The 23,598-nt window shown below is 39.0% G+C and overlaps 1 protein-coding gene and 1 long non-coding RNA gene across 2 annotated transcripts in view; one reads left to right on the forward strand and one right to left on the reverse strand.

The window, feature by feature from the left end:
• LRFN2 (leucine rich repeat and fibronectin type III domain containing 2) overlaps positions 1-23,598 on the reverse strand; it is a 125,527-nt gene that overhangs the window by 35,987 nt on the left and 65,942 nt on the right. The window lies entirely within an intron of this gene.
• LOC136015763 (uncharacterized) lies at positions 20,003-23,528 on the forward strand. Its single transcript, XR_010613327.1, has 3 exons — positions 20,003-20,014; positions 23,344-23,410; positions 23,486-23,528. It is a non-coding gene; the product is annotated as an uncharacterized LOC136015763 (long non-coding RNA).

Raw genomic sequence — 23,598 nt, forward strand, 5'->3', positions numbered from 1 at the left:
ACTCTGTTTCCAGCCAGAACAAGCTTGTTGTTATTTTTCAGCTCTTCTTCCTCTTTGTCCTGCTAAAAGACGAGTCAGAATGCTGCAATAAATAATAGAAGAGGGACCACCCTTTGGCAAGGAAGACCATGAGAAAATGAACATGAGCCGGCAGTGTGCGCTCGCAGCCCAGAAAGCCAACTGTATCCTGGGCTACATCAAAAGGAGCGTGACCAACAGGTCGAAGGAGGTGATCCTGCCCCTCTACTCTGCTCTTGTGAGACCTCACCTGGAGTATTGTGTGCAGTTCTGGTGTCCTCAACATAAAAAGGACATGGAACTGCTGGAACAAGTCCAGAGGAGGGCCACGAGGATGATCAGGGGACTGGAGCACCTCCCGTATGAAGACAGGCTGAGGAAGTTGGGTCTGTTCAGCCTGGAGAAGAGAAGGCTGCGTGGGGACCTAATAGCAACCTTCCAGTATCTGAAGGGGGCCTATAGGGATGCTGGGGAGGGACTCTTCGTCAGGGACTGTAGTGACAGGACAACAGGTAATGGGTTAAAACTTAAACAGGGGAAGTTTAGATTGGATATAAGGAGGAAATTCTTTCCTGTTAGGGTGGTGAGACACTGGAATCGGTTGCCCAGGGAAGCTGTGAGTGCTCCATCCCCGGCGGTGTTCAAGGCCAAGTTGGATGAAGCCTTGTGTGGTATGGCTTAGTGTGAGGTGTCCCTGCCCATGGCAGGGGGGTTGGAACTATATGATCTTGAGGTCCTTTCCAACCCTAACTATTCTATGAGTCTATAATTTTATGCAACCAGTGATGGGCAAGGGGTTTTAGGTGTTTCTTGCATAAAATAGGATATTTGTTAGAAGAAAATGGTCCTTGCTGCAGGCAACAGCCATGTGAAGAACAGGACAGTAGTTTCTGAAACAACGCATTGGATAAAAATGGAACTTCTACAGAAATGAAAACAACCACATAACTTCTTTAATTTAGAAATTTAGTGTTCTATGCACACTCAGGTGAGCACTATAAAATCTGGCTTTGAGAATGAGAAGTACAGATAGATGTCTGTTCATTGACATATCTGTGTTCAGTAGACCTTTTCCACCTTCTGTTGCCTTCAGAGTTTGCCCAGGTAGCACTTTCTTGAATAAGTAAGAAAGTAGTTGCCACAAAAAGGAAGTGCTAGGAAACTAAGCTAAAATGCAACATTTATGATCTGCCAGCAGCTGCAAAAAAACTAAAATTTTTGAATTCTGGACCTAACGCATGCTTAACCACGATACTAGTCAGCACATGCCTAGTACAAGTGCAAGTTCCTTGGAAATACGATTTATCGCCTTTAGTTGTCTTGGCTTTCAACCAAGGTGTCAGAAATTTGTTACACATATTTGCTTTTTCTCCTCTTCCCCCCTCCCTTCTCATTCTTTTCATGGTGCTTCTACTCAGCTAGCATGTGGGTGGCAAGATTACTTCAGTCAGTACTTCCCTTTTCAGTATTGTACCACCGGCTTATTTTCCTCTGCCAATATTTTACTTGTTCCTTTTGTTTGCACTCATTCTTCTCAAAAGCTGTTCACTCTACCACAGCACAGAGCACATATTGAGATGTATCCCTTTGATAAAGCTGGGGGAGATATATAAATAATTTCACTGTTATTCTTGACAAGAATCGCAGCACACCATCCATAGGCCAAACTAGGAACTGGAGAGCTGATCCCAAACTACCAGGTGCATTTGGAGTCCTTAGTATACTCCGACCTCCACTGGAGTGAGTAGGGGATGGCATTGCCCTACACAACGACAGTAAGATAAACCCTTGAAGAGATTCTTCAGTTCCCCTTGAACTTGAATCATTTATAGTGTCAGTCTACATCAGCTTGAATCTTAGAATCTATAGTTGTAGAGAATGATAAGGTTCTCGCTGAGCCTTCTTTTCTCCAGACTAAACAACCCCATATCAGCAACTCAGGAGGTAGCTGTATTTTTATGAATTTCAGTACTTTGGGATATAAAATAGTGTGGACAAGTACGATCATAAATGGTTGACATGTAAATTTGTGTTGTGGTTTAAGACCAGCCGGCAACTCAGAACCACGCAGCAGATCGCTCATTCCCCCTCACCTTCCTCCCCCTGCTCCCAGAGGGATGGGGAGGAGAATTGAAAGAATGTAACTCCCACGGGTTGAGATAAGAACAGTCGAGTAACTAAGGTGTAACACAAATCACTACTGCTACCATCAATAATAATGATGACAAGCAATACAAGGGAAGAGAATACAACCGCTCACCACCATCCGACAGATACCCAGCCCTACCCGATCAGTGATCTAGCCCTTCCAGGTAACTCCCTCCAGTTTATATACTGGGCATGACGTACTGTGGTATGGAATACCCCTTTGGTTAGTTTGCGTCTAGTGTCCTGTCTCTGCTTCCTCCCGGCTTCCCATCCTCCCTGGCAGAGCATGAGACTCAGAAAGTCCTTGGTCAGAATAAACATTACTAAGCAGCAACTAAAAACATCAGTGTGACCAGCGTTGTTCCCAGTCTGTAAGTCAAAACCACAGCACTGCACCAGCTACTAAGAATGAGAAAAATGACTGCTGCTGCTGAACCCAGGACACTATCCACCCCTTATTCCATACTATTCACGTCTTGCTCAGATCCCCTATTTTTCAATATACCGTCACTCTTGTCTCATATATATATATACACATCCACACACACCCAAGGAGAGAGAGAGATCATTCCTTAGTGCATGGGTCAATCCCTACAAAGCTGCTGTGTTCATCCGGTCCATGATATTGGGCTCCATCTCTTGTAACAGTATTTCAGAGCAAGAGTGGCTGTGTGCACTGTTGGATTGTTGCCTACAGATGATATCGCAGAACTCATCTGGTTTAGCTGCAGTGATTATCACTGTGATTGTGGTGGCTGCAGTATCTCGTGTTGGGGTTTGGGTAGCTGATGTACTTGTCACTGGGGTTGGTGTAACTGCTGTGCTTGAGACTGGATTAGCTGTGTTGTCTGTTGTAGTCAGAGTTTGAGTAGCTGCTGAACTTGTCACTGGGGCTGGTGTAGCTGCTGTGCTTGGAGCTGGAGTAGCTGCGCTATCTGCTGCTTGGCCATAGGATCCAGAGACAGTTTTTTTTCCTTTGAAGGTGCTGGATAGTGTTGAACAGGGCTCTGTAAGCATAGGCCAAGCCCCAGCACGTTGCCATGATTTGTCTCTCTCTGGTATGACCAGAATGACAAAACACCTCATTTAAGTGTTTTACTAATTTTTCTGTATTTTACACTTGTTCAGTGGTGGAATTCCAAAGCACTGAAGAGTCCCACTAGCCTAGATACTTGCCCATACTATCCCACACACCCTGCCACTCATGACTGCCCAGCCTCGGGGTACCACCAATAATAATAATGATAAGGGAAATAACAAGGGAAGAGAATACAACCGCTCACCACCCTCCGACTGATACCCAGCCTGACCCGAGCAGTGGTCTTGCCCTTCTGGGTAACTGCCCCAGTTTATATACTGGGCATGACATGCTGTGGTATGGAATACCTCTTAGGCTAGTTTAGGTCAGGTGTCCTGTCTCTGTTTCCTCCTGGCTTCCCGTCTTCTCTGGCAGAGCATGAAACTCGGAAAGTCCTTGGTCAAAATAAATATTACTTAGCAACAACTGAAAACATAGGTGTTATCAGAGCTGCTCCCGGGCTGAAAGTTAAAAACACAGCACTGCACCAGCTACCATGAAAGAGAAAAATGACTGCTACTGCTGAACACGGGACAGTTTGCCATTTCAAATAGGTTTATTGTTGGCATCTCATAATTTGCCACTGACATCAGGGCATCATTACATCATACACATCATTAGGCAGTGGCATCATCTGATACTGAGACTCATCCTAACATTTAATTAATTGTTATAAATTACTGTTTCATGTAGGTGCCTGTTCAGCAGATTTATCCAAATAGCATCTTTCCTTTCAGACCTCGGAAATATAAGGAAGTGTGGCAACATAGTTGTTGAAAAAGAAAGCACAAAGGATCGTGTTAAAGGTAAAATGTACCTGTAGGGTTACGTTTATCAGAACTTGCAAGTGGGCAAGGAGAGAGAACAGGGGTAGAGAGAGAGAGGTAGTTTGGATGAGGCTGAGTTAATTTGTTCCCTGCCCCATAGTAGGTTGGTGGTCAATCTACTAAATCCCCAAAGTAGATTTTGGTTCCCAAGATGAAGTACAGTTTACGAGGTAACAAAGGATATCTTGGCTCATAACACTTCTTATGCCATGAGGTAGGTACATATGCTGCTTCTTGCTTGGACAGAGTCAGACACCCACTCCTGTGCTTCTTCCTCTGTAGTAATTTTAGACAAGGATAAGTATACACGCACAGACAAACACACACTCACATATGTATAGACTATGTATATATCTTTCTAAAAAAATGATTAAATATCTGAAGCCACATGTTGTGGGATGTGTATTTGTCTAGCAATGTTTTTGCTTCTGTGGTGGTGCTTCTGGGAGGTCCTTTGTTGAACTACGGCAAAACACACAGATGAATACTTTAAGCTGGTTAATTTCCCTGCTAAATGGGAATCCAGATACTTAAAGAAGTTGGAGACAATTGTAAAAAATACTGACTATCCTGCTGTTCTGACCATATTAATGTGAATTGCTTTCATGGCTCTCATCCAAACTTCAACCCCAATTCAGTGCGTGATTGGAAGAAAAATTCTATCGTTTCTTGCCATTTCTAGGCCTAGATGCTCTTTTGAAAAGCAAGCAAGATGGATGTTCATTTGAGATAATCATCAACTGTATGTCTGATACTTTAGGTTTTGGGTGCCTAAAGTTCTGGATGCCTGAAGTTTCGGATGTCTGGTTTAAAAAGTAATAAAGGGAACTCATTTTCCAGAAAGTTCTGAGCCTGCCTTTTTTATACCAGCCTTCAGAAAGTGCCTCACCTGGCTCTTGTAAATGAAAAAAAGGAAGGAAACAAAGTCTCTAGGCATTTAAAAATCTCTGAGCACCCCAAGTCTAGAAACAATGAGCTGTCTCAGAAGATCAAGTCACAGGCTCAAAATTAAAATAAAAACTGATAACACGTATCACAGTTGTAGGCACTTCATGGTGTCTCCACTTGGACACTGCCACAACAAGACTTAGAGAAATACATCTGCAATCCCAGTCACAGCCTTCCTTTTATTGCATGGTTTTATCTGCTAAACAGATTTACTGTGTAAGTGGTAGAAGTGGCAGTGCTACCTATTTTTATTATTATGTCATGTTATGTCACATGTCTGCACACACACCTATCCGCAGCAATTCCTGGGGTAATGGACAGCAATTCCTCACACCAATCCTCAAGGTAATGGAGGGAAGAGTCTTAGCTCTTTCCCACTCATCCCTCAGGCAATGGATGGTGGAAGAGTCTTATCTCAACTCCTCTCACCCATCTCTGAGACAAAAGATAGGTGGAATCCCATCTCAGCTTCTCATACCAATCTTTTGAGACAACAGACATTGGGAGTCTAATTTCAGATAAGTTTCTCACGCTGGTTTAGCTACCTCCTCCTTTCTGTGCTAGTTAACCTGTAAAGATGATTTACAAATTAAAATGTGCTCTTGTTAATAGGTTTTCAACAAATGAGTGTGAGAGGGCCAGTGGAGGTACGCAGGATATTTGGTACATGAAGAGTAATACACTTTATAATTAGTTTCATTTACATGTGTTCAGTGGCCACTGCACAAGTAATTTTTTATCTTTATCTATCTCCATAAGTCATTCTCAAATAGCTGTAAGTATGAGCGCAACACTGATGAAAATGCAATAATATGCAGCCAGTGCTGGAGAACCTAATAAATTATTCCATCCCTTTAAGTCATCAACACAGATAAGGAAATTTGGAAGGCTGATAGGTCATCTTGATTATTTTCTTCTTTGTAATTAACTATAGAACCTACTCAGAGATTAAAAGAAATAAGAGGGTTTGTAAGACAGGGTTTTAATTCTTGACAACTAAAACATTCTTGTGTTGTCAATAGAAAGGAACATGTCAACAAAACTGGAATCTTTTGTGCCCCATGTTGCACTTGGGACTCTGCAGAGCTCCAACTGGTTTGATCAGGTTATCATAAGCAGATAAAAGAAACTAAAATGAGATTAATATTTTTTTAAAGCCTCTAGAGAAATAAAACTCTCATTACATTAAAGCTACATATGGTTTATCTTTTTCTCTCACACACATGCATATAGCTGACTTTCCCCTAATCTTCAGACTTCCTCCTTCAGAAAGCCCCTGTATAGAGAAGTACTTGCCCAGACAGCAGGTACTTGCCTGTGTTTGCCATTTGCACCCCAGAAGACATTGAGGGATTTTCAAATCCTGCTGAAATCACTGGAGGCACCTTACCATGGCACAGGATTAGCATTTTGAGTACAGAAATTGTCATTCATTGTATGCTTTACAGTCAGAAACACAAAAATATCCTACTTCTTAGCTGGTATTTAAGTATTACTGGAGAAAAAGAACAATAACAACAGCAATAAAATCTTTAAATAAATAAAATCCAGTTACTTTTATTAATTTATTTTCTTACCATGGCAGTGAATCAAATCTTCTATTCTTTGCATATCACAAGAAGTCTTTTTCCTGAATCTGGGAAAACTGCCATTAACATTGATGGCCTGGAATTATTTTTTGCTGGGGCATAAGCCTTTTGAGTTACAACTCCCAGGACTGATCTTGAGGGGCAAGAGACATGTTCTGGTTTTGTAAAGATAGAATCTGGGGGAACCCAGACAAGGAGGAAAATTTTAACAGCCAGTCTTCCCTCAAGATATTTTAAGGAGGATTTGGTGCATGTTTAAAATGTTGATTTCAGTAGTCTGTGCACTCTAAAGAAAAGTGAAGTCTCTAAAATTGACATCAAGGTTTAAATGGAGAAAATTTGCCTAATGCGGGGAAAAAAAAAAAAAAAAGGGTGTCTGAAAGCTCAGGAGTCTCAAAATTTATATGAGAAATGACAGAGAGAAGGTGGCATTGAATAAACAATTTTAAATATGACCAGTGATATGCATGAAGACAGAGAGAAGATAGTTTATGGGAAGGAGAGTTTGAAATTAGAAACTGAACTTGATAGGAAACTAAATTCAAAGAGTCTTCAAGTGAAGGGGAGTAGATCATCTCAAACTCTGAATACTGAAAGAACTTGGAAATAAAACCTTCATTCAGGAAGGAGAGATATTAAATCTGCACTTGCAGTTGGCAATGGCACAAAACTGGAAAGTAGAAAATGCCATGCATTTATGTAGAAAGAGAAGTACACTGGGAAGGAAGAAATTTATGGATCAGACCTTAGAAATACTTTCAGAGTTCAGAAAGAAAGAATCATTGAAGAGACTGAGGAATAAGATATTACAAGGTATTATTAAATGCAGATACCGCTAAGATAATCTGATTTCTTTTTGTGATTTTTTTTTTTCCCTGTACAAAGGAAACACATCTGATCTTACTTCGCCAGAATTACATACGTGATTTTAGTTATGAAGCTGTGTGAGGAATTACTAGTAGGAAAATATAGACCAGCAAAAAGCATGGTATTGTTAAGAAGGTGGTTAAAATCAACCTCCCAAAAAAAGGTAATGTTAGAACAAGAATTGCTGGGCTTTAAAACAATCACTGGTAAATTTTCTTCAAAAATTTGTCTTAGGAGAAAGCTGGTGTGCTGATTTTGCATGCTTATGATCCTGTAACGGAAGAAGTGGAACTGATGACACAAGTACAAGAGATAGAAGCTGTAGAAATTAGCTTTGGTATATTGCATATGAAGAATTAGTTATCAGAAGGTTCAGAGTAATAAGAAAGGGGCAAAGTGAGGTTTAACATCATGTAACTGGGGACAAATTATAAGAATTTCTGCAATGCCTAGGTATCTCAGTGGCTAGAGCAGAAAAAGAGGAAAACTATCTGAATATGTCAGTCAGTCACAAAATAACAGTAAGCCACTAGTAAGATGCAATCATTAAAAAATCAAATGTTCTCATTGCTATGAACACTCCCATATATCTCCTGATATATCCAAAGTCACAGGGAGGTGTCACTTGGAATGCTATGAGTCTTACCACCTGCAAGAAAGATGAAATCAAAGAAGAACAAAGGAAAAGGAAAACTGGCAAAACTATTAAGAAAAACAATATCCAGTTGTGAAGGAAAAGTAAAAGAGTGTAGGCTGTTCAGCCTAGTAAAAAGCAAGATGAGGAGTCAGATGATTGCTACCTAGGAATAAAACAGAAGAATAAACACCAGTGAAGGCAGAGAGGTATTTAAACTACAGGATAGTGTTGACAAAAGGAGGAGGGAAAAAAGATGTCCATTTCCAACAATAAAATATATGCTGGATGTAGGAAACTACAATCGTAATGTAATAAAGTTCTACAACACTGACAATTCTGGAAAGCCATAGTCAGGAATAAATCAACTTGAAACAGGTTCCAAAAGGAGCTACTAGATGAATAGTGGAATGATGAATTTATTGTTCAAAAGACTTTAGAAGAGAACTTGCCTTAACCCAGCTTAACAAGACAAAGATGAAGAAGGACTATTGCTATTCTCTATAAGTATGACAATGGAATAAAGACCAGGGAAGAGGAAGAAAATACTGATATGAGAATAAATAGATATGAACTGTCTATGAATAAATTTAATCTACAAACAAGAAAAGGGTTTCTAAAGATTGAATTAGCAGTGATAAGAACAGCAAAATAGTGAAAATATTAGTGACATTATTGGGGGACACAAAATTTACTGGTTTTTTTCCAGTTATAAGAGGTTACTGCTTCTGACAGCATGGAGTCAGTGATCTAGGTGACCTGAATGGGCAACTTAGATGAATTAATTTTCAGAAAGTTCAGCCACAAGGGTCAATGAGAAGAAAGAGGCATTAATTTGACATTCTTCTTTATGCTACGTTTTCGTAGTCTTTGTTACCCTAAGTTCCTATTTTCATTTCTATTTGATATACAGTCAGTAAAGAACCAGAAGAGTCCCCAGCCTCAGAAAACAGGCATTGGTTTTGTATAGAGGTCAGGTATGTAGGTCTGCATAATAAACTGCATAACATTGTCATATATAATAGCGAGTACATTGAAGGTCCAAGGCAAATATTTTTACTTCCTTTTCTTTCTCCAGGAAAACAATAAATTTTAGGTCACTTTTACTTCTTTCTTCATATTGCCTACTTTGGCCTAAAACATTGTTAGAGCAGAGATGCAAAATGCAGAATCTAGCTTATGTTTGTTGCTGTCTGCTCTTCCAATTGTTTATGACACAAAATGTTGCACCAAAATTGGCAGATTCTTAGTTTTTGATATCTGCATAATATCTGCAGTCTAAGCATGAACTTTCTTTTGTTCATATATAATTATGGATTTCTCTTTTACATTGTCATACTTGCATGGCAAAAGCTTTCCATATATCATGTCTAATCCAGTAGAGGGTTCAATGTTGAGTCTGAATAAACACACAGGAGCAAGGTGTTTCCATTAATATCTTGGGTCACTCTGAAAATATTCATAAAGATGTCTTTCTTTGAGATTTCCAGACCTTTGTGATAGCTCAAGATATTTGAGATTTTCTTCTGGTGCCTGGACACTTTGGAAAGTAAGAACAACACATTTAAAACAACTGTGAAGAGAAATAAGCAAAACATTTAAATACTTTAAGATGTAATATTTTAATGCCGTGTTGAGTTTTCAGATACAGACTCATGCAGACCTCACTCTTGGTACAGATTTTTGTCTTTACAGGCACAGCTGACATGATGATAAATTTCTCTTTCATTTGTTTCCAGTTGCTAGACTTTATTTACTTTAAGAAACAAGGGAAAAAAGGCTGTTTCATGAAAAAACGAGGCTCACAGTTCTGATATTGCCAGCTGCTCAATGTGTAGAAAGAGACTTGAGCAGACAATCAAATTATGTCAGTGGCAAGATGACTCACTGAGAACCAGTGTTTTTTAAAGGTCAGGCCTGATTTATTTCCCTTTTCTTGAGTGATAAGACAGAGTGAATAAACTGAATAGAAAACCATTTCTCTGACTGCTATACAGGGACACAATTGTTCATAGGAGCTATACTTGAGGCATATTGTTTTAATCTGAAAGACCTTTTTCTGTGATTTTTCCCCTATCTTGTTCATTCTTCAACAATAATAGGAAATTATAATTATCACACTCAAGTTACCTGCTTTTTCCTCCTGTGAATTCTCATAAATTTCTATTTCTCTTTCTCTTTTCTTTGTTTCAACAGAAATTTTGTTTAGTTTGCTAAAACTTAGTTATATACAGGGATATAGTCCCAGATATATCTTATATCTTCCATCCTAAAAAATACCCTGGGAACCCAAGGAGTCGTTTCGCCTGTTCTCAGATTCAGATGGAATGGGCAGGAAAGGAAAGCCAGTATCCATCCTACCGTCTACCTAAGATCTATATAGAACTGCTTTCGTGGGTTGGTTTTGGGGTTTTTTTTTCCTTTTCTTTTTTTTTTTTTTTTCTTGTTCTTAAATCCCACAGGGGTATTTTTTTTGTTATTTAGGTTCTTTCTTACACACAAACTTGACTCTGTTTTTCATGCTACTTTTTATCCTTTTCAGATTATTTTAGGGTGTTTCTTTCAAAACATCAGGCATGCTTACTGTTGTCTAATCAGTCTCACTAGTTGTCTTGCAATCAATAGAGAGAGCACTGGAAGAAGACATACCCAAGCTTCACATATCCTTTTAATCAGGCATACATTGAAAAAGAGCTGTTTGCTATCTAGGTTAATCTTGTTTTGGAGTATGGTTATGTGACTGGATCATGTCAGGGTTTGAAGCTAAACAGAAATTGTATGATGTTGATTAATCACTTCAAATGTTTCTTCACAAGAAGAGAACATTTTTTCCCATAGGATTTTTACTGCATGGATGAAGAATATAAAAAATACATCCTCTTAGTTTGTTCAGCCTAGGTTCTCTGAATGGGATATGGAAAAGTTGAAACCAAAGTTGTAAAAACTAATTTTGGTGATAGGACATTGTGTAAGTAGACACTTGATAGAACCCTACACCCTTTCTGGTCTTATGACTTTCTCTGGAGAAAGCCTAGTGAATTCTGTCAAATTCACTACAGTTCATACCCTTTCAACAGAAATAAAATAGACAAATTGGTATTTATGATGCCATGTGTAACAAAATTGCCCTTAACATTTTCTTGTAGGAAATAAATGAGACTGAAGTGAGATAACAATTGCATTCATCATTAAAACCTTTTACAGCCCATGTAATCCAAATGGCTTTATGAATTATTGTCACTGGGACTGAAGTTTGGAGAAGGGATAACCAGAAATTATAAAAATTGAGAATAAAAGAGAGGGAATCAATGATAAATATAATGCTTACACAAAATATGAAGAATTCAAGTTAGCATTGCATTTAGATAGTTATGATTCAAAATCCCCCATTTCTACCTCCTGGAGTGTGTTGCATCTCGACCTATTTTCCCTTTTTCTACATTGCTTTACTGTCTGTTTTACCAATGTGTATTTCTTACCTAGTAGCAGGATAACTAGTTAGGAATTTAAGAAAGGAAGAGATAGAGAAGTACACAGAGCTACAGAAAAAATGTTTAGGAGATCAGGAGCTGATCCCTCTGCCTATGGAACTCAGTCCTATTTTGCAAATGTGGTACTATTTCCTGCTATTCTTCCCGTTACCAAAGGAATTAGTTGTAACTTATTAAAACCAGACATTTGTGTAAAAATATGAAGCTTGAAGCCATAATCCCCAAGCCATACAAATTGGCCTTGATTCGTATGCATTGAGGTCTTCTCTTTTCTAATGCAAAGCATTTATTTTGCAGAGCAGGTACATTTCTGCCTCTTTCTTTGCTTACAAACTGTATATATAATACCATTTACAGTTCAGAGATTTATTTTTTTTATTCCCCAATTCTTTCACCTTTCATTAAATGCTATTTTGCTTCCACACCAAAGAGGCACTTGGATTTGTTGGTGCATTTCTAACTCAAGCACCACAGCCATCATATACTGAGAACCCCAGCTGATTGGTAGCCAACCTTAATTTGATTTTTACGATGAGCATACGGTACCTAGTAAGCCGTATTTTTTTTATGTGAAATCTAAGCCATGTCTTGAACCTTATTGGTATCCAATTACTCATATCTTTTCCTCCAGTGGTACACAAAGTCTTGGCTACTGATCTGAAAGCAAGCAAGAATTCAGTTACTTTTTATATTTAGTTAGTGTCTTAAAGTTTTCAGGCTTAAGTGATTTAACACTGTCATAGTTAATGAGAATGGATTCACTTCAGGAATCAGTTCAGGACTATATTCTAATATATATCTATAAATAAAAGACTCTGAGGCAGATGGTCTAGGTTATAGTGGTGCTTCTGCCACTAACTTGGAGAAAAGTCACTACATTTTCTCATGCTTCAGTTTTCTTTTTGCAACATGCCAGGTTTTCCTCCAAGTGTATATAGAGATTTACCATTTATGACGATGGCTATTAAGGATTGATTTATTACTTTAAATGTCTTTTAATAATCGTCCTCAGCTAGAAGAGTCCCTCCAGATGACATGAAAATAATTAAAGCACACAATACAATACAGACAAAATCATCTTTAATTATTTTTTGAAAGGGCTTTGCTTGGATTACGGAATGTCACAGAAATAACATGAAATAAAAGATTTGTTTCTGTCTTGATTTTTCCAAAGGCAGGGATTTGTAACTGCCTGTTAACTGTTACATAATCATGTCTCTAGGTATGAATTTAATACTTTAAATATGCCCTTGATTATATGAAAGCTTGATTATTCCAACATCTTTCAGGTTCTGCATGATAATCAAGGCTGTGCTAGAAAGACCTTACCTAATGCCAGCTGATCTCAAAGCAAAACCCAGCACTAAATACTGCAGGCAATATTATGGATCTTCTAAATCAGTTTCCTGAAGGGAAGCTTTGCAGCTCCAAATTGGATGGTAGATCAGGCTCTCTCATGGGTTTTCTTTCACGTTTTCCATTACATTGTAAGGAAGAATATCTTCAACTCTTTTTCAAGTGAAGAGCTATTTGGAAAATGTGGAAAAAGCAGGTGAAACTGGCTTCATGACAGAAATGATCAGTTGAAACTTCCCCTTAGCTCATTCCCACTCTTCAACTTCTCAATAATGGCCTAGTCTCCTCACAGTTTGCTTATCATATAGTCTGCAGGAAAGAACCATTGGAGTTAGCAGAGGTACTCTGACACCAAGGTGACTGATAACCTGGGAGACTCCTTAAAAATCCTTTACATAGGGAAGTTTATAAAAAGGCAAATATTAGAAAACTAGATAAATAAGTAGGTAGACAGTAGATAAATAGGTAAACAGTAAACAAATATATAAATAAATAGATAACAGTAGTAAAGATCTATTACATCATCCTTACTTCCCTGCCAAGGCAGACTAGTTGGGTTTTTTTAAGATTCTCGTTAATTTTTGTGTCATTCTTAATTTAAAGGGCCAGGCAGGATGACCTGCATGATAGTTGTCATCATATGTGTTAACATCAGCAGTTACAAAACATCTCCCTTTCATTTCCTCCTTACCTGCCAGAAAAAGTCTGAGTGATCATGTTTTCTTTCCTCCTCTATTGACCCAGCAGTGGATTCAGTAGTATAATTATTGGACACAATTAAAAGTGGCTTGAACAATCACACGGAAAACTTGGGAGGTGCATAAAGTGGTGGTATCACAATCCAAATACAGACCAGAGCATCCTGCCTAGGGATTAATTTTCACTGCCCAGTGCTGGGGCACTCCTCTCATCTCATGGACATCTGCAGTATAAATGTCTGGAGTAACATCTGAACTAATCCCACTAGGTTCCTTTTGTGGACAATGAGAAAAATAAGAACTTCGGTTGCATCAGTCCTCTGACCTGATTTAGACACTTGGTTTACCACAAGTTGAGTCACATCCTAGGAATGCCTAATTTTTTTTTTCTCATTGGATACAAAGCTAGGGTAATCAGTGAAATGCTCACACTGTAGATATATGCAATCAGACGAGCTAAATCCTATCCGCATATCCTTGAACCTTTGCTAGGTTTTCTAGGAAAACTCAAAGTTTTACTAAACCTGGATGGGAAAACAAGGACCATGGTACCTAACACAGCAATGGTAAATACTAAGATGTGTTACTGTGTTATTTTTCAGATCTGATTCTGTAGTCAAGATCCTATCACAGGATCCGGTATCTCCCATCTCCACAATAAATGCTTTCTATTAGTCATTAGTGTTCTAAGTAGTTTTAGAAAAGTCATCTGTTCCATACTCTTTCTTTAAAATGGGGATAATGCTTTCATTCTACTGTTGTCAGGGTGAAGTTCACTCAGTGTGAGGCAGCAAACAAGTGCAGGGTGAAAAAGATGTTATTAGTTCAGTTCCACATCTTGTGCTTTGTCATGTTCTTAGAGACAATTTCTAATCACATCTGCAACAATTTGACTTGAGCTGTAAGCATTTTGGAGTATTTTCTACTGTAAATTGAAATCCTCATGTAGTTCCAAGCTCTAAAATCTAGTTGAATCAAAAAATCTACTTGAAGTAGGGATTTTTCCTCAAATAATGAGAAATCTGACATTGCTTCTGAAAATTTCTCGTCAAAAGGCTCATCTTTATCTGAGGTCTCTGCTTCAGTTCCTTATTTTCTCCCCTTCTTCCTCTGTCTCTACATACATTTTAAAGTAATTTAGGTTCCCAACATTATGCTAAATGTTATCTGTTCCTTCAGATCCTTATTTAACTGTTCTTGTCTTAATTTCATCTACTGCAACTGTAACTCATTATTCAGGTTATTTCTCATAAGATTGATTTGAGTATTAGGGCATCATTTACTTTTCCATTATAACAGCCACTTCAGATTACAAATTCTGACTGTGAGGAGAAAATATGCTTATCAGTTTTGTCAGCATTTGTGTGAAACAAGACCAGGCTTGTGCTGCAAAGACTTTCATGACTGATACAATTTCTATCTTTGTATTTTCTGTGGGTAATCCTGCTGTTGCATCTCCTGCATGCTGAAGTGCACGGGAAAACAATTTTTATTACTATTTTCCAATGTGAATTGAGTATGTGCCTAGAGTGAGAGGATTTTCAGTCTCATGCCTGTATTAAGAGCTGCTACTTTGGGGAGCAGATGGTTCAGGTGACTGCTAGCTGTGGCTTATGTCACCACTGTCGGGAACAATTATGGCTTCATTTTCTGTGTGTTGTGTCTTTAAACTTCCAAATGTTTGCTGGAGGCTGCTGCTATTTTGTCTTCATCTTGGATAGTGTATGTTGCAGAAGATTCTCTGCTCTTCATCATGGGCGCTTTTGTTCTTCCTTTTTGTTTAGCTTTCCTTTCATCCAGATTAAATTATGGACAGAATGAAGCATGAACTGATTTTGTGCACGTAAAGAGAATGTCTATGGAGACTCCCGAGCTTGTTTACTGGTTTGAAACTAGCTAGATTCATAGCAATCAGTAGCAAACACTAAAGTTTCTTCTCAAACTGGAGATGTGGACTCTATTATGATCTATATTGCTTCCTTGCTCATACCTTGCTAAGACATGACATGTCTTAGAAGTTATTTTAGTCAACTCTTCAAGCAAAGAATTGAATGTTGTTTGATGATCAGTCTTCTAGGTCAGGCGTTCTTCCAAGTACTCACAGAAGGGTTTGCAGGAGTTGTTTGATGTTAGAGTTGGATTTCAGGGCAGAGTCCCCAAATAAATGAATGGAGCCAACTTTGACTCCATAATTATTAAACTTGATGCTGTTATTTGACTGGCCCTTCTTGGCTGAACTCAGGATGGCTTCATTATTTTTTATTACCAAAGAAACACAGGCTTTGGCTTAGCAACTAATAGGTGTCATGGACTTGTGACAGCTTTTGCAGCATGGGTAAATGCAATGTTTACCTATCTGAGGGTGGCCAAAAAATTTGGCTTTGAAGTCAGGGCCTTCCTCGTTGTAAAAGTCCTCCACAGTTTCCCTCTACCTGCCAGGCCACTGGGGGTACCACCAGCCCTGCCTGCCCTTGCACCATCTTCTGGGGCTCCCCCACCCTGCCCAGGACCCAGGACCCCATGTCAGCTCCATGGGGCAGTCAGCCCGTGCTCTAGCAACACACAGTAGGGCCAAGCTCCAGTTCCCCACAAGCCCTCCTCTGCCCAGGCATGGGTCATCCCAAACCATGAGCCACAAACTCATATGCCAGCTTAGCCTTGGCTTCTCCCATCCTCAGGGAGATGACTGATGTCTAGGTCTTAGGCTGCCCTAGTCCCCCTCAGGCTGCCCTGCTCGCTCCTTGCCATCCCAAGGATTCCCCTGCACCCTTGATCCTTGGGAGCTGCTGGCCTGCACAGCACCATGGCAGTGTCTACTCTAGCCTTAACTGAAAAGCTGCTCACTTCTTGCATGGTCCTCACTCACATCCCACAGCGGTTAGGTTTTAGAGCTGGTTTCATATGAGTGATTACTGGAGAGCAGCTGGCAGTCATAAAACGAAACACAGAAGATTTTGTTAATGACTCATCACCATTTTTCTCCCTGGCTTTATGGGACATGGAAAGCAAACAGCTGCTCAGGTCCGCACAAAAGGACCCAGAAGCCTTCACTGGCTTCCAGATGCCAAAATGACATTGATGAACTACAGTGCCTTAAACTGAAACTGCACAGGGTACTTCTGCACTGCAGTTGCATATAAAAATCCACTGAGTAAGAAATGTGACATATCTGGAGGAGAATGGAAAAGTGGCAGAAAAGAGTTTGCCAACAAATGTCTCTGTTGTCAATTATTTATCAGGCCTAACACTGCTCAGAGCAAGTCTCGTCTGTGCAGCAGCAGCACAGCAGCTTGAGGGGCTTCGCATACTGCAAACACTGCAAGGCTTGGACTGACGCTAGTGCTGGTGAGAAAATATTCAGGGTGTCCTAAAAACATGGGTTTCCAAAGCTACAGGTTTTCTTGTAAAGGCTCCTTAACTCGTTTGCTACTAATCTGCTGTTTTCTGAGAGAATGTTCCCATCTACAGTAAGCTCCCTGATGTACTGGAAACGTCAGCTGCTTTAAAATATAAACTGAATGTGATTCTCACATTAAAAGTCTTTTAGTCCTATGTCACGTAAAAGGAAGAGAAGGAAATACCCCCAGGCAGCTGTGGATAAAAAGGCTGAGCTGGGGTAGGAGTACATCAGGTTTAAAAAGCAAGTTTTGGTGGCTTTTGACCGATTTGTGTCAAAACCTAAACATTCTCTCGTTCCAATCTGAATATTAAGAGATTATGAAATTGCTGCATCGGCATCTCTAGGGAACAGGAATCTTCTATTTTTCCAGTGAATGGGGAAAAAGGAGACTGTAGAGATTGGTTGCTTGGCTCACCAGCAGCAGACTTCAGCACTGCAACATACGCTGCTGCCTTGATTCAAGTGAGTTTAGCTAGTCCCTAATTTGGGAGGAACAGGAGCATTTGGAGAACATCTTCAAATCAGTTTTTCAAGTCATGAGAGGAAAAAAGGGATGTGTATTATGTTGTCCTTTCTCTACCATCAAAAGTTTGTCTTTAGAGGTGTATCTGTGTTTGATCATTGGAAAATTTACCTGAATTAGTGATGTAAGGAGAAAAAAAATTCTGCCTGAACTCAGAAATGCAGTTTATGTCCTACTTCGCTCGTTCTAAATCTGATGGAAGACAAATGTTTAGTATTAGGTACCTAAATACATTTGTGGATCTGAGCTGTTCTTCCTTTTATTAGCACACTGACTATAGTTATCTAGTTTATTAAGAAAAACACTCTTTATATGGAATTTTATGAAACTCATATATTGTTTAAATACTAGATTGGAACAGCACTTGAGGAGCCATGCTGTTCTCTTGGGTGTACAGTGGCTTTCAGCAGCTACTTAAAATCATATCATGTGCTCAGTTCAGAGCTGTTCCAAGCTGTCAGCTGCATCTGCATTCATATGTACAACATATGGTATTTAACCATTACATCTAACTGTTGCAGTATGTTATTGAGATTAATTCCTGAGATTGTTTCCACCCTGTGGCAAATGAGGGATATGCAGGTTTTTGAGGATAACTCCATCCCAGTTGAGATTTCTTCTGTTAAACTAGTATCTCTTACTCAGCAATTATCCTTTACACCCCCATTTCTACTGAGCCATAAGCTAATACATACGTGAGCCTTTTTTGGTACAACTAATGCACTGATGATCTAGGAAAATTAAGTATTTTTCAAACTAAGAATGCTCAGGTAAACTGACCCATGAAATATGTGGATACTAAGCCTTGTCACAAAGCCAAACGGTCCCATTCAATGCCCTGACAGATGAGCTGGGCATTTAAGAGCAGTACCTACTCTAGATCACCATGACTGGGATTTAGCTACCCAAATAGAGATGTCTATTACTGTTATAAATACCCAGCTATAGCCAAAACAACTGCACAACTGAAGAGAATGGGAGGCAAAATAAGCCTCCCACTTCCACTTGACAATCTTGAAAGGTATGGCATCCCATATGTCTCACATCCTGCCTGCCAGCCCCATAGAAATGCTTCATATACAGCTGAGCATTCAAAACAGAATTAGATATCTTCGTTGTCAGAACTACAAACTTTGGGAAATAATATGCTTGCACAAGAAAAGAAAGAAAAGACTTTTCTAAAATACAGACTCTAACAATGTTAACTGAATTACCCATATTCTTTCTGGCCCCATGAGCAGAGAAGAAATGTTAAATCTTTAATGGGGGCAGATCAGGGAAGGGGAGGTGATGTGCATGATCTTTGTCAATTTCTGAATAACTAATTGTCTGGAAGTGGAGAGTTTTTTTCTGAAAAACCTTGTATCAGGTGCTGAAGGTCAGGAGAAGACTGGGATGTAAATCTTTTCTCAGAGCTTCTCAGTTGTTGGCTACAGAGAGATTCTTAATCCCTGAGATACCTGATTCTCTCAATCTACCAAGTAGACTGCATCACTGCCATATTTGGGGGAATGACAGATATCTGCTTCAGCATTATCTCTACAACATCTGGCTTCTAGATTTTTAATTATTTGATTCCAAATTTTATGTTTGTTGAAATATTATATAATGAATATATATAAACAGAAAGCACTTGTAGTGAATATATTGCAATTTTATATATACAATGTGTATCTATAAATAACGTACTTATTGTGTGTATAAAAAGAATAATAGAGTGAGCTGTATAGCAATGTGCCTATATACTAATGAGGATGTAATGGGTAGCATACAGCCCACTTCTATTTGTATTTGTTGACACATTCCTTTCTTAGCATGCGAGATAAAACAACTTTAATTTCCTTAGACTCCACAAACAACATTCACAAGCCAGAAAACAAGAGTTTGGAAGTCAAAACAGTGTCTTACTGCATCTGTTTCTAAGACTCAGTATGACTTCATTATTGATTTTAATGAAAACATGTGATACTGGCTATGAAAACTAAACAATACTGGGCCCCACATGACTCAAAATTTATTCTGTTACTCCATGTAAAACATTAGTCAGTGTCTGATTGCAATGCCTGAACTGTAGGATCATCCTTGAACTAAAAGTGATAAGATGGAAACCAAACAAACAGTACAAATATTCATTAGTATATTTCTGTTAGCAGAATGTATGATGATTTTAGTGCTATTATTGTTTCTAGCAAAATCTAATTTTTGTATTTATAACTTTAAAAGACGTAGTCCTATGTTCAAAAACTAAGACGTGTTGGTTGTAAAAAACCTCCTTTTTTGAATCTTTCAGGTATTTACTTTACAATAGCTCTGAGGATATCAACACATCTGCAGTCTACAGTGATACAACCAAGGACAACCACTAATTCTATTTTATTGAAATACCTGTGTACAGTAGCCTTTAGTTGTGAGTAAGGGGGCAGTGGTGTGGGCCAAGGTAAGTGCAAAGAAATCTATCAAATTTATTTGGAGGAAGTATTTCTACTATGGCTTTTCAATGTATAGAATATAACATTTCTACCAGTCTAGTCCAAAAGTCATTAGTGTGTTAAATCAGGTGGTGGGGCTGAGGTTCCATCTGGTTAACCAGATTTGTTTCTCTAACAGCAAGACTAGATGTAGGAATCTCTGAATTGAAACCTATGACAGGTTTGGGTGTTTCTGTATATGTGTTTGTATGTCTTTTAGTTGGATCGTGATTTTTTTTTTTTTCGTTTATTTTTGGGAGGTTTGGGGGGTTTTCTTGGTTTATATTCTTTTGTGATTGTGATTCTTTTGAGTTGTTTTGGGGAGTTTTTTGGTGTGTTGGTTTTTTTTTTTATTTTATTTTTTAGCAAACCAGAGTAGATAAATCCTGATGTTTCTTTTTATTCTTAAAAGCTCTCTACTTCTTCCTTCTTGTCTTTTTGGAAGATATACATAATATTTGCCTTTCTTCCAATCATTAGATTACTCCCTCAGCTGTCACAAGCCTCCAAAGACTTGCACTGCCAAATCCTTCAGCACCTTAATGATGCTTGTTGGTAACAAGTTAATGAGAATAATCCCTGTCAGAGTATGTGATTGGATTTTCCAAATTACAGATGCCTCTTGGATGTTATTCCACAGTTTGTGAGGATCTGTGATTGGCACTTCAACGCCTTCTTGGAGTGTAAAACTCAGTAAATGGATGTTAAAATAAACCAGATGTTAATATTTGAATGAAACACATTGAAGTGTTGTGTGGCTTGCAAATCTCACAGAAGATGATGTCAATAAATTTGAAAGAGTGCACTGCCCACAGCAAACTCTGGCCTGGTTTTAGGAGGTATCAAGATGTGCATTGCTGAGGACTACAGAGGGAAAAATTACTTGAGTTCTCAGCCCAGGAGCTGTGACCAGGATTAGTTAAAAGTAAGGAGGTAGATTTTAGCTATCTGGGAGAGAGTAATCCACGACTATATTAATATACACTGGTGTGGCCACAAGTGTTATCAATGTACTAAAATAATAATCACTGGTCTAGATAAGAGTGTGGTCAAAAGTGACAAATTGGTTTGTATGGAGAGCATCCCATTATATGCATACTATGAATAAGGTAAAGCTGATCATACAGAAGCTGGCCTCAGTTGTGTTCCAGACGTATCTCTCTCTCTACACCCCTTCGCCTCCTTCCTTATTGAGAGTGCTCACTTAGCTTTCTTAGCTACATCTGAAAAGTGGGACTAACTGTGATGAGCTCAGGCTTGTGACACTATAGGAAGTTACTGGGACTGAATTCTCATCTGTGTTGATGTCTCTGGGAGCTCTGTTTTCCCATCTGTGAAATAAAAGTAATACTTGCACAGCTTCTGAAGTGTTTGATGCTATGCAGGTTAAAAGTGCAGTGCTATCAAATGTTGTAACTGTACAATAGCATCTGTTCTTGTAGAACAATGACTACATAAAAAATTAGAGCCTTACCATCACCATGCAAGGTAATATGTATAAAGCACAATAAATGTAAACTGCCTGTTTGTCTGCCTGACAGAACCCTTGCTGATGTAACAGTTTAGATAATCTAAATATTCATTTTGTCTGTCACTTTTCTGCAGAAATAAACACCAGACCATTAAATAATTGATTTTTAGTAAAATCTGATTGAATTTATGATTTGAAGGTTTGGTTTTTATTTTTTAGAAGAATGAAGGAGTAAGTTTCTCTTCTACTGTTTTCTAGTATTATTGTAATTATTCATAGTTTAAAACCTCCATCAGAAAGATTGATGGTTCAGGAGGCTGACAAAAAGAACTGAAAAGATTACCTTGTACATAAATTATGGACTGAAAAGGTTTAATTTTTAGCTGTATTCAGCAAAATACATCTGTTTTGTCTACCCTAAAAATAAGGCTAACCAGTATTTAACTGTCTCACAAGTATATTGGGAAATTTAAGCATTTATTAATGTTTCAGAAGCTTTCTGAAATTTCTTAATTAGAACACTTTAAATTTCAAAGCTTTGTATTATCATAATCTTTGTTTATGATTGAGGGATACCCTGTTCCTGTGTGTCTCATTTAGCTTCATTGTCTACAAACTTCATGAACATAGAGGTCTATGCAGTCTTATGAATACCAGTATTTCCCCAATTGTTGTGATGCAAATAAATCCCAGGTATTATGATGTCATACACGCGACCACTTTTATTTACACCTTTGCATTTCTAGGAGCTGCTATCTTTCTGTTTCACCCCATAAAAATAACTCAGGATATGAAAAGAAGAAGATATAATTTTTTTTGTTTATGGCAAACACAGCATTAATGTGTATCTTTTTATATTGCATTTTCTTTCTCATCTTCCAGTGTGAAGGGCAGTGCGCCTGCTAATTCATTGAAGTTGCTTTTGTAAGCCTGTCTAAACACCCAGTAGAATAAGAAAATTTGCGTGAATAAAAATGCAGAAACATTTCCTACACTAGCCATTTGCAGTGATAAATTAGGTATTGTCGTGGTTTAAACCAATCCACACAGGTCGTCCACTCACACCCCACCCCCACCCCCCCGGGAGTGGGGAGGAGAATCAGGAGAATGTAACTCCCACGGGTTGAGATAAGAACAGCCCAGTAACTAAGGTATAACACAAATCACTGCTGCTACCGCCAATGATAATATTGATAAGAGAAAATAACAAGAGAATACGATACCACCGCCGAACGAGTTCGACCCCCCCCCTGAAGAGAGAGAGCCTGCCCTTCCGGGTAACTCCCAGTTACCTCCCTGGGCATGACGTGCTGTGGTATGGAATGCCTCTTTGGCTAGCTTGGGTCAGGTGTCCTGTCTCTGCTTCCTCCTGGCCTCCCCTCGTCCCCAGCAGAGCATGAGACTCACAGAGTCCTTGGCCAGAATAAACATTACTTAGCAACAATTAAAACCAATCGGTGTTATCAGCTCTCTGCCCAGGCTGGAAGTCAAAACACAGAGCTTGCACCAGTTACTAAGAAGGAGCAAAACGGCTCCTGGTAAACCCAGGACAGGTATCCCCAGCAAAATGCTTACATGCATGTATAGCACTGTTTCAGTGGGTGAGCAACGGGCTCATGGAATCCTCTTGCTGTTCAAAGGTGAAACTGAGGGCAAGACCACACATGCCCCTTTGACTGGACCAGGTTGCTTGGGGACATTGAAACTTTTCATCTTCCCTTTAGCTCTTGTCTGCTGAGTTACACTGTGCCAGTTTCTAACCTCTTCTAGTAAAAGTGACTATTTCTATGGCTAGCCTTTGCTAATCTTCATGGTTTTGCCTTACAGAAGTAGGCGAGACAACATATCTGGTGATAATCCCTTGAAGTGAAGAATCTGTTCATCTAGTATACCTGTGAGTGAGAACGAGCAAGCTGTGGCCATGGGGCAGAGACTCATTATACAAACTGATACTGAGCCCTCCCTACAGGTACAACACACATCGTGGTGCCTGACCTTGAAACATGTGGAGCATCCACCAAGAGACATTGGTTTGCACCATGTTTTCTAGGTGCAAAATACACCTATGTACTAGCAGTGGGA

Source organism: Lathamus discolor, chromosome 5 (genome assembly GCF_037157495.1).
Source record: "Lathamus discolor isolate bLatDis1 chromosome 5, bLatDis1.hap1, whole genome shotgun sequence".
Classification (NCBI taxonomy): Eukaryota; Metazoa; Chordata; class Aves; order Psittaciformes; family Psittacidae; genus Lathamus; species Lathamus discolor.